This window comes from Geospiza fortis, unplaced genomic scaffold (assembly GCF_000277835.1).
Source record: "Geospiza fortis unplaced genomic scaffold, GeoFor_1.0 scaffold231, whole genome shotgun sequence".
Taxonomy (NCBI): domain Eukaryota; kingdom Metazoa; phylum Chordata; class Aves; order Passeriformes; family Thraupidae; genus Geospiza; species Geospiza fortis.
This window is the reverse complement of record NW_005054351.1, coordinates 3,830,585-3,843,153: the sequence shown is the minus strand read 5'-3', so window position 1 is coordinate 3,843,153 and position 12,569 is coordinate 3,830,585. Positions and strand designations below refer to the sequence as shown.

Genomic DNA, 12,569 nt, shown 5'->3' with positions numbered 1-12,569 from the left:
TTATCTTGATTAAAATTTATCTGTCACTGGGGTTGTTTTTGTGCAGCTCTTGTGAGTCAACCATAAATCAGCCCAGTTAAAATATCATGCTATACATATCATTCCTTTCTACTCCCCTGACATTTTGACTTCAGAAAGAATAATGTCAGCCCCTGTTATCTAGGTTTGCTTGGTAATATCTCTTTTTCTTTTTGGCCTGTGTGTCTCTCACTTTCCCAGTGAGCGTCTTGCTGATGGAAATTCTTGTACTTTTGTCTTTTCCCCTAATGTTTCCTGTAAATGTCTTCTTTTAATGGCAGTTGATGTTGCAAAATAAATGAGAAAATGATATTCCGTAAACACCACATTTCAGTTAAAATCATGTTTCTGAGAAGAGATGGACCATTCCAAATGAAAAGTGAAACTGTCCCAGTCCCACAGCTGGACTGGATATTGATGAGACACAGAGATTTTAGCAATTGCTGGGATGAGATGAGATGTGGGTCCTAGGCATTTTCCTAGAAAACCAGAATGGACAGCTTTGTAAGTCTGGACACACACATCCCCACCCCCCTTAATCTTTCCAATTTGCTTCATCTGAAACTAATCTGGATTGCCCACAGCACGGGGCTTTTATCAAAAGGACTGAGCAGAGACAGGGTGGGGATCCTGTTATGGCAGGGTGTGTTTCTCTGTAGTTGTAAAGACTCATCCCTCCATTGTATTTACAGGAAAAGAAAATCAATCTTATGAGCATGTCCTCATCTTAACCCAGTTTCTGTACACACAGATAAGAATGAAATCCAGACTCCCCACCTCCCCTGGGCTTCATCTTATTGACTGTAAACCTCTAGATCTGCCATGTACTCTAACGCTGAGATATTACTTGTAAATTGGTAACAGAATTCTCAAGGATGTAAAATATTTATAAAACCATGGATAAATGTGGATCAAAGTATTATCTCAGATTTTAAAACAGTCAACTAAGTTAGATAATAGTAGAAATTTTTTTAGCTGGTAGACACTATTGAAGGATGATAAGTTAAAAAACAAATCAAATCCCTACTGTAAGTTTTAGTCTAAATTTGAATAATCCTTATTAGGAACATGGAAAGCCATATCATCTTCAAAGCTGCTCCACTTGCTCAGCTTTGACACTGGGGTTATGCCCAGATCTTTTTTTTCCAGAGCTTTTCTGGGTTCTGGATGCAGTGGAAGAGTCTTGAGAGCTTCATGGCAGAGAGGAGCAAGCAAGGAGCATATCCTGAGACTGAGTTGCAAGAGCGTATTAAAACTGCAGTCCAGGTTCATCCTCTGATTGAGATGCCTAATGAATAAACTGGATGTATAAGAGCTCTAGTGGAGTGAAGCATTTCCCCAGCCCGATCTCCCCAGTAAAATGTTTCAATTTTTTACTACTAAAAAAAAAATTAACACACTTATCCCATTTTGTCAGAGGGCTACACCTCCAAAGTGCCTTACTCCAGCTCCACCAGACTTCTTTGTCAAGTGCCACCCCAGATGGCGCAATGGGAGGAATCACATTCTCTGTGTCAGCCAGGGCAAGGAGGACCAGAGGACAGGGACCTCTGCCAGTGAGAGGATTTTCTGCTGTGCCCCCACAGCATGAGCTGGGCTGAAGGGTGGGCACACACCAAGCGACCCATGCAGCTCAGCAGCCACACAAGCAGGCTGTGCCCCTGCAGAGTGCCACTTAGATTTGAAAAGGCAGCTTGGTTTCTGCACCTCATGTGGCTTGCCCCACTGGAAACTTGTCATGAGGCTACAAATTGCACAGACATAGGTAAAGACTAGAATGATTCTTACTAAGAATACAGTAGTCCTGGACTGTCATACAGCCATAGCAGCACAGGATTAACAGAACTCCTAGATGACAAATTTTCCTGCCTTCAGGCTTGTTATTTTTGGTTACTAAAAATTATTTTAATAATAAAAAAAAGTTTTTATATGTTTTTAGATGACCCTTGATAGTCAATCCTTAAAAATTATTAGAGATTTTTTTAACAGTCAGGGAAACCAAAGAGAGTGATACAGAGTGATTTTTCTTAAATTGGTGGAAGAATTAGGGGGAAATATCTGATATGAAATATGTAATTGTAGTGGGGATCATCAAGGCTATGGAATAATACAGACATGTATGACCATTTTGGACAAGGTATTTTGGGGAATAAAAAAATAGTATAATAATTTTCCTAGTAATTTTTTTAAATTAAAATTATGCCTTTTTCATATGGTTCCTCTTTTCCTTTTCCAAAATGAATGATCTTTATCAAAATATGCTTTTCCAATGCTTTTGTTGACAGAAGGTTTTGCAATCACCCACAGAACAGTTCCAGTCAAGAACAGGGTTTCATTCTTACAGCTGGTGCTGTGGTGTTATTTCCATAGTGAGTACACATAGTGAGCACAACCATTAACAGCATGGTTATGGCATATGGCAGACACAGTTTCACACTGCTTCATAAAGTAGCATTCCTTACCAGAACTTTACTACCCAGAATATTAGAGATAAGGCAAGACAAGGCAGAAGCAACCAGGTAACTGCTGTAGAGACAGGGAACAAAGCTGGGAGGACTTTTCCCCCTGATGCACAGAGCAGTTGGAGGACAGGCAACAGGCTTGGCAGAAAAGAAGTGGCTGCATTTTTTAAAGTGTGGGAGGAAGCTTACGTGAAGGTACACAGCCAAAAGGGGAATGAGAAGATGGAGGAAGTTGTCCTGAGGAACAAACGTGCCTGAAAGCTTTTAGCTGCACTGCCTGACGAGCAAACTCAGCAGCACACTGCTCAGTCCATCTCTAGTGCATCTAATAGCACTGGTGTATACATTAGTGGCGGCCTGTGGAACTCAGCCCCTTTTCTGCTCTGCCATCATGTTGGGTTAACAGATGGACGTGTTTGCATAAAAAGATTAAAATGCTGAAAACCTTACAAGCATGCAGTATTTACTAGTAACTATCAGCTTTCTATCTCCTACAGCATTTTGCTTCCTCACATATAGAGGTATTGACATAATTTCCAAAATGCCTATTATCAAGCTGACTGTTATGGTACCTCTGGAGTGGTTACTGTCTATTATGTAAACATAACACTGCTCCAATTTATAACAGTCCTGTTATTTACCCCATAGAATGTGCAACTGTTCCAAGTGAGCCATTACTGGCTGCCACCTAAAGTAAATTCATCTTCAGCTGCTTTTGCAAGCATGAGTTGTAACAACACTTAACATTTCAATAGTGCCATGCACGTTGGAAGATCTCAGTGCACCTTATAAACATTAATGAATGAATTCAGGATTAAAAGCAGTCCTGCAGGGAAAAAAATAGAAATAACCCAATAATTCATAACCATGTCCCAGTTCAGGAAGAAGTTTAATTGTGGGCACTGGCTTCAATGTGGCTGGTTATGTGTCAGAAGCTTCACACATGCCCAAGTTCCCAGGTGACTGCAAATCTGCAGGGTCCATGACATTCATTTTTCATCTCTTTCTGTTGGCAGAACACACTCAGCTTACAATCTTAACACAGGAGGTCTCTCTGTGAACCGGTCTTAATTCTGTAAGACATTTGGTTTGAATTTCATGCACACACATTCCCCCCAGCCACACAGTGAGTTCATTCTTTTCAGGTTCCTTGTATTTTGTGCTAACTTTTCCCAGAAGAGCACTCCACCCCACTGCACGGTGTTCTCAGAAGTGCTGGAGGGAGGCAGATGGGAAAGTCAAGCAGAGCTTTTCCCAGCTGGGCAGCAAGGACACAGCTCTGCAGCCAGGCATTTCTGCTTGCTGAGGCTCTGGAGCCTTCAAAGTTGTTAACAGAGAAAATAGCTGCAGGTGTCCAGACTAGAATGTTAAAAACCCACGTGTCCAGTGCAGAGCAGCGACATACCGGGGAATAGTAAAAAAACCTCACCTCCAGTTACTATTTTTCACTTTAAAGCCAAGATTTTGAATTACTAAGATATGCCATGGCCAACTGGTATTCCTCTGAAGTGCATTTTCTTATGACAGTTTATTTGGGAATAAGGGAAATGGAAATGAAATTTTATATTAACTTCATTTTAAACTTATATATATATAAAAAGTCCAATTATCCTCTAAACTGTACTGGCTCCTGAAGCACTAAAAACAATGGAGCTACAGCAGCACAAACAAGAAGAAAATTCTGTCTTCTTATTTAAATTAGTAAAAAGTAAAAAAAACTCAATAAAATACTCTAATAAGTGCAATGCCTACTAAAAATAGTAATAAATAAATTTAAAAGAGCTCTTCATCACCTGTGCATGATAGCATTTCTCCACAAGAGAAGGTGAGTGAAGCCTTTTCACTTCAAGAAATAGAATAAGTATTTAAGCTCTAAAAATTAGCCAGGTTGCTACTGCTGAGTTATACTGGATCATATTTTGTTCTGCAAATCTGTTTTTAAACTGCACCAAAAGCATGCAAATGTTCTCTGGAACATATACACTGCACAACCTACTTCTGATCAGGCCTAAGTTTTAAAACTGAAACTCCAGTACCAAAAGTGTTCTCAGAAGCAAATTCCTACACAAGTGGTGCATGGATATCAGATGATTTACTGGTCTCCCAAGGGTTCCACACCAGTGAAGGTCTCAATGAACAACATTCCAGGTTCATATGCAGTTGTTCCTTGTTAGACAGTACCTGGGAGCCAGGTTGCACATACACATGGATGGAGCAAACACTGGTTGAAGAATTGTCAGATGCGCCTGAAACAGCCTTGCAACAGCTTGACATTCTGTGGACTGGCAAACCAATGGGGTAACCAATGCATGGCAGGAAAACAACTCACGGGAAGGTTACCCTTAACCTTCCCTCTACTTTATCATATTCTCTTCTATTATTTACTGCTGCCTATAGCTTTTCATTCACCCTGCAATGATATGGGAGAATGCAATGTCTGGAAAATTGGTGGAAGTGACTCCCTTAAGACTTAATGAACCTGGTTCTTGTCTGGCAGCTGGTTGACCTTACTTCACCTCCATTTCAATCCAGGGAGTTAAGTCATCCATTAAATCAAAATAGTTTTGATCAACATTTGTGTATCTAATGAAAGCATCATTTCCACAGCCTCTGTCAAGGGTTACTTTATCTTCTGTGGTGCCTGAGCAAAGATTTCCCTAAAAGTAGGACTCCTTTCTTTAAAAGCTGAATTCTGGGTTACATGAAGCTGATGACAAAATGCTCACTGCTTCTGATCTTTTTTCTGGCTTTTCAAGTATATGTAAGTAATTCAGAATGGACAAGACAAGTGCACAGTCTTACAGTACTGAGCAACATTTATGCAACAGATGAATAATACACTCAAAAAATAGAGAACTTTGAATATCCCTTCTTCTGCAGATTTAATATCAGTCAGATCCTTCAATATTGTATGGATGTGGATTATATTAACGAGTTTGAGAACAATCCCTAAGTAGTGAATTGAACACTATCATCCAAAAATGTAATACAAAAGTGAGTTAGAAATCAGAAGATATAAAAGACTTGAGAAAAAATTAATGTTCATGCTCTTATAGTTCCTAATGATAAATGTCTTGCATGCAGATAGAAAAACTCTTGCCTTTTGCTTATGATGAGTTTTTCCACTCTATATAAGTGATACAGAAAAAGAGGACTTGAAGTATTCCTAACTACGGGGAAATTCTGATATGGAACATGTATCTCACTTCTTTATGTTCCTCTTATTTCTTTTCTGAGAGATACATGAAGTGCCAATTTGAAATTCAGTAGAAGTGGGTATATTCCAACTCTCCCCAAAGATCAGAGGTTTCTATGCAGCTGGGCCCTGTGTATTAGCAAACACAGTTATTTAAAACCTAAACATATGGGTCCTTTGTGTTGTCTCATGGAGTACAGCAAAAGACATGAAAAAGGTTTACATTTTATCTTTCAGCATGAAAGGTACTGCGGGATCAAGTGAAGGAGCCTCCCCCATCAGCATAGGTTATGGGGATGACCCTATTACAGCTCTTTTCTCAGCTCCATCTGAAATGTCAGTCCTCTAAAATGGGAACAAAAGGCACAGGCAGAGGAGGGAGTGCTAAATCTGTATTTTCTTTCTCATGGCCCATTAACAAAACACACTTCAGAGAGGTCTCAATTTACAGTGGGAGCCAGTCAGACCCAAGAGCACAAAAATACAGGAAAATCAAAGAGTTTTTTAAAAAATCTCTCTCTTTCTTCAGTTTCTACACTAACCACAGTGACCAAAATCAAAGAACACAGTTTATACTACTGCCAACAAAGATTCTGAAGTTAGAAATTCTGAAATTTTTCACTAGCCTTTTAGGAGCAATAGTTTAATCAGAATGCTTCCAAGGGTGTCTTCCCCATTTGATTTTTTTCTCTGTTCCTATAGTGATTATATAACAATAGATCTACCAGTGAAAAGACTCGAGTGACATGAGATTTTCAGAGCCTTTTTTCCCCACCTTCAATTTTAGAAATTATCTTCACTCATTTCAGGAAGCAAAGGGGAAGTAAAGTTCAAATGAGAAGAGAATGAGTTTCAAATGACCATTTTCCAGAAAACTGACCTCCTCTTACATGTGTTTCCATCATAGTGGAGAGATTTACAGAGTCTATTTTCCTTCCTCTTACAATTGTAAAACTTCACACTTAACACTCAGGCATCCCCATTTCATTCTTTCCCAAATGCCTTTCAGTCAACACGACAGCTTAACTACTTCTTTCAGCCCCATAGTTTTGCAGCCTTGCTGCCCAGCACCATTCCCCTCTTCAGAAACAGATCATGTTTCTGGATGAGAAATTTCAAGGGCATGTCACATACACTCATGAACTGTCACTGTGCTTTCTACACCTACTTTGGACACCATGAGATTTGCCTCTTGAAAAAAAAATAAAAAAAAAAAAAATATATTTCAGGAGGATATCAAAAGCCAACTGCATATATACATATATATATGCATGTGTATATATATATGTGTGTATATATATATATGTATATATATACATATATATGCAGTTGGCTTTTGATATCCTCCTGAAAAGGCTATGGCTGGCTTTATTTCCACCCAAATCCAGGCATTTAAGTGAAGATTGGGATTAGAAACATATTCACTACCTGTATTAGGTGACTGGCCCTCTGGAAGACCTTAAGCACCTCCACAGGCAGACCCCTAAGTAGGTGCAATGTTGCAGCTAGAAACAAAGCTGCAATTTTAGGTTTGATTATCCATTTGAAAGAAATGTAATGGAGGTAATTAATTCCATGTGACTACCCACGGACTTGCAACTAATTTTATTTGTCTATTTTGTGGGATCAGAGTGCTTGAAATTTAGCAGGACTTGTGCTGAACATATCAGGGGATGGCATTTTTCTTCCTTTTCTGTTGCTATATAATCAGAGTATAAAATTGGTGTCTACTTACAGAATTTGAATTTCTTATTCCTACAAGTCATGCTTTGCCAACATAAGGTGCAATTATTTGTAATGAACCACACAGACTTTAGCCTACTAGTCTTGCTCATTTAGTCACACTACTTATTTTTGGGACTGAGAAATTTGCTTTATCAGTATACATTAAATCAATATGTTTTATATTTATTGCCTGCAGCCTTGGCTTGAAAGCACAGGTTGAGCTTCTATCAATTCCATTTCTTTCCACATCAAATTCATTAGAGTGAATAGAGGGACATGGGGTAACCTCTGAACATGAGATTTGGCCCAAAACTCATAAATGGTTCAAGCACTCCATCCAGCTGCAGGACATGTCTATATGACAGTTTTGGGTTTGGCTGCATGGAGATGACTGTAAGAAGTGGCTGTCTAGCAAAGTCTGAAGCAAAGACCACAGTCTAATTACTTCCTATTTGTAGAAGTGGCTTTAGGTGAATTTATTCTTAAAAGACACAGTGTAATTGTTGAAGTTACAAATTTTTCTAAGGAAAAGAGAAATGCAAAGGTGGAGTAGAATAACAATTTTTTTTTTCCTGGAAAAAGCTCAGCTGCTTCAAAACCTCAAGATTAAGGTTTACCCAGAAATCAATGTTGTGGGTTTTGAGGCTCCTGGAAAGTGGTTAAATACCTATGGGATGGCAGAGTAGGCTCCACTCAAGTACTGGAATTAGTCAGTCCCCAGTTCTGATAAAGGCTGAAAGAAAGAGCCTTCTGATGGAATCCAGAAAACTTCACCTGTCTCCAACAAATGTTGTTATTGTGTATTGACTGGAAACATTTTTGCAGAGTCCCACGGATAGACAGCAATGAGAACCACTTGGGAGAGATCACACAGGAGCCCTACATGGGGGGATCCCCACACACTTTGAAGGGCTGCTGCCCCCCAGGTCACTTTGCAGTCAGGCCAGGCTGTGATAATTGCTTTTGGGAACTTAAAGATGCCACTCAAAGTGGACTGTTCTGCTCATTTTCACTGGTATTGAAAATGAATTTTCTCTCATAACGTTTTCTTTACAAAGTAGAACAATAAACGAGCATTTGATTCTGCAAACTACAAGCTTCCTTGTGTCCCACCAGTTCCATCAGCATGGAGAGTGCTCTCTAGGCTTTAATACAAATATAAATGTCTCGAACGATATTGCATTTACCACTTGGATTCCAAGGATTAAGCTCTCCAAACCTCCTTGTGGAACAACGATGTCCACTTTTCCTTTTTATCAAAGTCACCACAGACATGGGATTGCATAGCCACAGAGTCTGGCTCTGCTTTACAGCACATCTCCGACAACACCACCTCAGCTGTACAAAGTGTTGATTGCTGCAGCTCCAGGGGCCTTTTCAATATAAGGATGAATGTTTTAGATTTTCTTTCTGCCAAATATAGAGAACTCTTTATAGATTGTACAATATTAACCGCAGCTTTTTTTTTTAAATATATATATGATTAGAAGAGAAGCATCATCCTGTGGGGATCCTGCCAACTGACTCGATATCTACTCTTTTTTTCCTTTAGTGCTTCTGAGAAAAACATATCAATTAGTAGGATGAGGGGATGGGGAAAAATCTAGGGTTCTGTTTTGGGAAATTGGGCTCATCTCAGCTAGCTTTAGCTATCTTGAAGACAGGCAATCCAATCCAGTCACACAGGACTACTAATTCTCTCTTAAGAGAGTTTGGTTGAATGAGTCTCAGGAGCTGCCTGTCTCTTTTCCTCTGTCTCCAGAGAGGACTATGATAATTCACATAGATTAAAAGGTGATATTTAAGATAGATGAGTTTAAGATATAATTAGTATGACCCTTGTGCTGAAGCTCACTCCTTGCATGAGAGACAAAAAAAAAAAAAAAAGTAAATTCTAGTCAGTAAATTACAGAGTCTGTTTTCTTTTAAATGCAGGATACAGTTTCAAGCATCTTTTTGTACCCATTGTTTCTAATCCATTGTTTAAATTATGAATTCTTTCTTCCTTATATACCTAACAGATTTTTCTCTTATTTACAAACTGAGAAGTCTTATGCTTGGTCCTGATATTTTGAGACAGATGACATTATGATGCATGTGAATAAACGCCTGAGAACCATCCTTGAGGCTGGAAGGAAAATGAAGCACTGCAGGGTTGAGGGAGTGTCCTGATGACTGAAAGAAGGCAAAAGAGAGGAAGACAATGCTAAAGATGCCAGCCAATAAATGTTGTTGTGACTCTGTTAAGTGATTATATTCACTCAAGAGTTAGATTTGTGCAAGTACAAAGCTAGGAAAAATGCCAAACAAAATTATTTCAGTTTGGGCAACAGTTTGTCATGCAGAACACAAAAAAAGTAAAGTACCCCTCCCCAGCTTTCATTTTTCTCTTTCTCTGACATCTTTACAAACTATATTAAAATATGATAATGTGGTGTTTTTGTAGCCATGAGCAATTACTATTTAGTTTGAGTCTGCCTGATGCTTTTCCTTCAGGCTAGAGGAAACATTTGCATGTGTGAAGACTTGTCTCTGTTCTCAAAGTGTTTCAGCTGGTCTAATGCACACAATAGCCTCTCCCTTCAAGTTTGTGGTTGCTTTCAAAAAGAGCGTGGAGACATCTCTGGTGTCAGAAGTTACTGTAAAAGACCTGGATCAATGCTTCCCTGCAACAAAGGCTAAGCAAGGAATTGAATGGATGTTTCAGTTAAACAAGCAAAGAGTGAAGGGCAGTGCTGGGGAGCACAACGGCAAGCATGGAATGTGAAGAGGACTTTGGGAATAACACCCAACACCTGCAGCCTCACTGGCAGACAAATATTCAATGCTCTCAGAAATGACTCATACTAATTTGGGAGTGTAGAGGACAAGCTTTGACAGCACAGTCTAAGCGGCATCTCTTATTCCATGGAGCCAAAAGGCTGTTCTTTAGCAAACAGCATACTCAATGTAATTTTAATCTCTCCATGAACATTTTCCAAGCTCGAGAAAGGAAAGAAATCTCTGGGTCATTGGCTAATCAATGTCCCCCTGCTAATAATTGCTTTTGAAGGGCTCTAGCATCACTCACTGACAAAGAGATTTGTTAAAAACGCTCTAATTATTCCAAGACATTTATAGAAGGAAAAGGTGACAATGGGATGTTGGGGAGGGGGCAGCAGGCACCACTTTCTGCAATCTCTGAGAACAATGCTATTTCTTAATAGAAGCAACAGCAGAAAAATCCCAATGAGAGAACAGAACAACACGTGGGTAAGGTTTGGCAGTACAGATGACTGCATCCAAAACTCGCACCTCTTATGATTTGCAGGCAAGCCTGCATCCCTACACTCATTAGAGCTAGAGCTTATGGTGATTGTGGCTGTCATAGCATTAGCACTCTGCTGTTCCTGGATATATATATAAAATGACATCACACAAAATGGACACTTCAGATTGCCTCCAGCTAGTTTGCCCAGCTTCTATTGCTGCTAAAGCTGCGATGCCTCTAGCAAGGATGTTCCTGAAGAGAATACATTAAGAGACGGAATTTCTTCTCTGTAGGAAATTCTAGACTTCTTTTTTCCTTCTTTGGTACAAAAATACAGACATTTGTCGAGAGTTTCCTACGGAAGTGAGAAATTCCCAAATATTTTGTTTCAAAATAGCTAAAATGACACTGAAACTGGAGACTGTGACAGACTCTTGCTTAATTCCCACCTCCTTGTGTAGCAACAGGGAGTCAAGGCCCCAAGACTCCACAAACGAGGCAGCAGATGAAGAATACAGGAATCAACATTCCAGGTCATTGGCTAAGGTGCCCAGAGCAGGGTCCTCACACAGAGCAGGATTTTAAATTGGCTTATTTAAGTCCTGCTTTCTACATGAACCACCATCAAAAACTAGAAAACAATGTCTCAGCCTCTCTTTCTTTCAAACATGAAAGCAAGATTGTTCTGGGCAGATTGAAATGCTGTAGTTTAAGGATTTGCGGTGGGTTTTGGTCTTTTAAAAATTTAATTTTAGGTCATTTTAAGAAATAAATGTGTTGACTCTCTTTTCCACCCAAAGTATCTGTAAGTTTCTTGTATAGATATAAACAGCTATTTTATCATTAAGGAAAAAAAAAAGCAGTTTATTTCTGGGAAATTCCAGCAGTGTCTGCATGAAATCCCTGAGAGGGTTTCCCAGAATGATCTCTCAGCTGCTGCATAACAATGGGCCAAACTCCAAGTGGGAGCTTAGGTTCCTTGGGCTTCTAGCCTCCAAATGCCTGTGAGAGATCCTGACAGCCATAAAAACCCAGAGAAGCCCTGTGGGGCTGAAGAAGTGACTTGCTGGGCTCTGCAACCTCCTGCCAGGAAACAGTGTGCAATGATGAAAACCTCCTCACAGTTCTCTGTCAGTTTGCTAAACTGACAGAGTTCCACAAATCATTCCAAATGTGATGAGTCACAATTTTCTGACCAAGAAAAAAAAAAAAAAAGAAAAAAAAAAGAGAAAAAGGGAAAAAGGGAAAAAGCGGAAAAGGATGGTTTGGCTGGAGAATATCCAACCCATTCAATTATTGGGATGGCTAGAAGTTGTCTCATGCTAGACACCTGTTCTTTGACCTACAAGAAAACGCAGCCTTTGAGCTAAGGAGACCAGAGCAGGATGCTCCAGTCAGTGAGGCCTCCAAGCACATTTTCCACAAATCTCTCATGCCAAGGAATACCAGTAGTTTCAAGCTAAAAGTGCCTTCAGCACTGCCACACAAGTGTGCCATCCCTGTCACTGTGTCTGCCAAAAAATCTTTGCTCTCAGAAACAGCACTAAAGAACACACGTAACAGAAAGACCAGTTTATACTGAGAATTCTTCCAAATGCAGTTGACTTTTCAGAATGACTGGGGTTTTCTTTGTTATAAATGTCCCTAAATTTGTCCCACAAGTGAATTTCAGCAGCTGGAGAAGCATGTATCAGAGTCTTACTGTAAACTGGAAGAAAGTTAACTATCCCCTGACAATCAGGTATGTCCCAAAATGTGAGTTTGACTAGCCTAGCTACAAGTTCTCCACACAGTTTTCTACACTTGTTAGTAAGGTACCTACCCTCCTGTGGCTTGTTAAGTGCTGTGCCTACCTGCCCATTCAGTCCCCAATAATATGCTCGAGCAAGCAAGGCAGAGCGATGCTGCTTCAGAGACA

At 39.7% G+C, this 12,569-nt stretch overlaps 1 long non-coding RNA gene across 1 annotated transcript in view; it reads left to right on the top strand.

Annotated features, from left to right (window-relative positions):
* Nucleotides 1-9,680, top strand: part of LOC115948132 — a 22,984-nt gene extending 13,304 nt beyond the window's left edge. The window contains exon 3 of the long non-coding RNA XR_004081978.1: nt 9,482-9,680. This is a non-coding gene — a long non-coding RNA (uncharacterized LOC115948132). The remainder of the gene's footprint in view (nt 1-9,481) is intronic.
* Nucleotides 9,681-12,569: the final 2,889 nt, after the last annotated feature.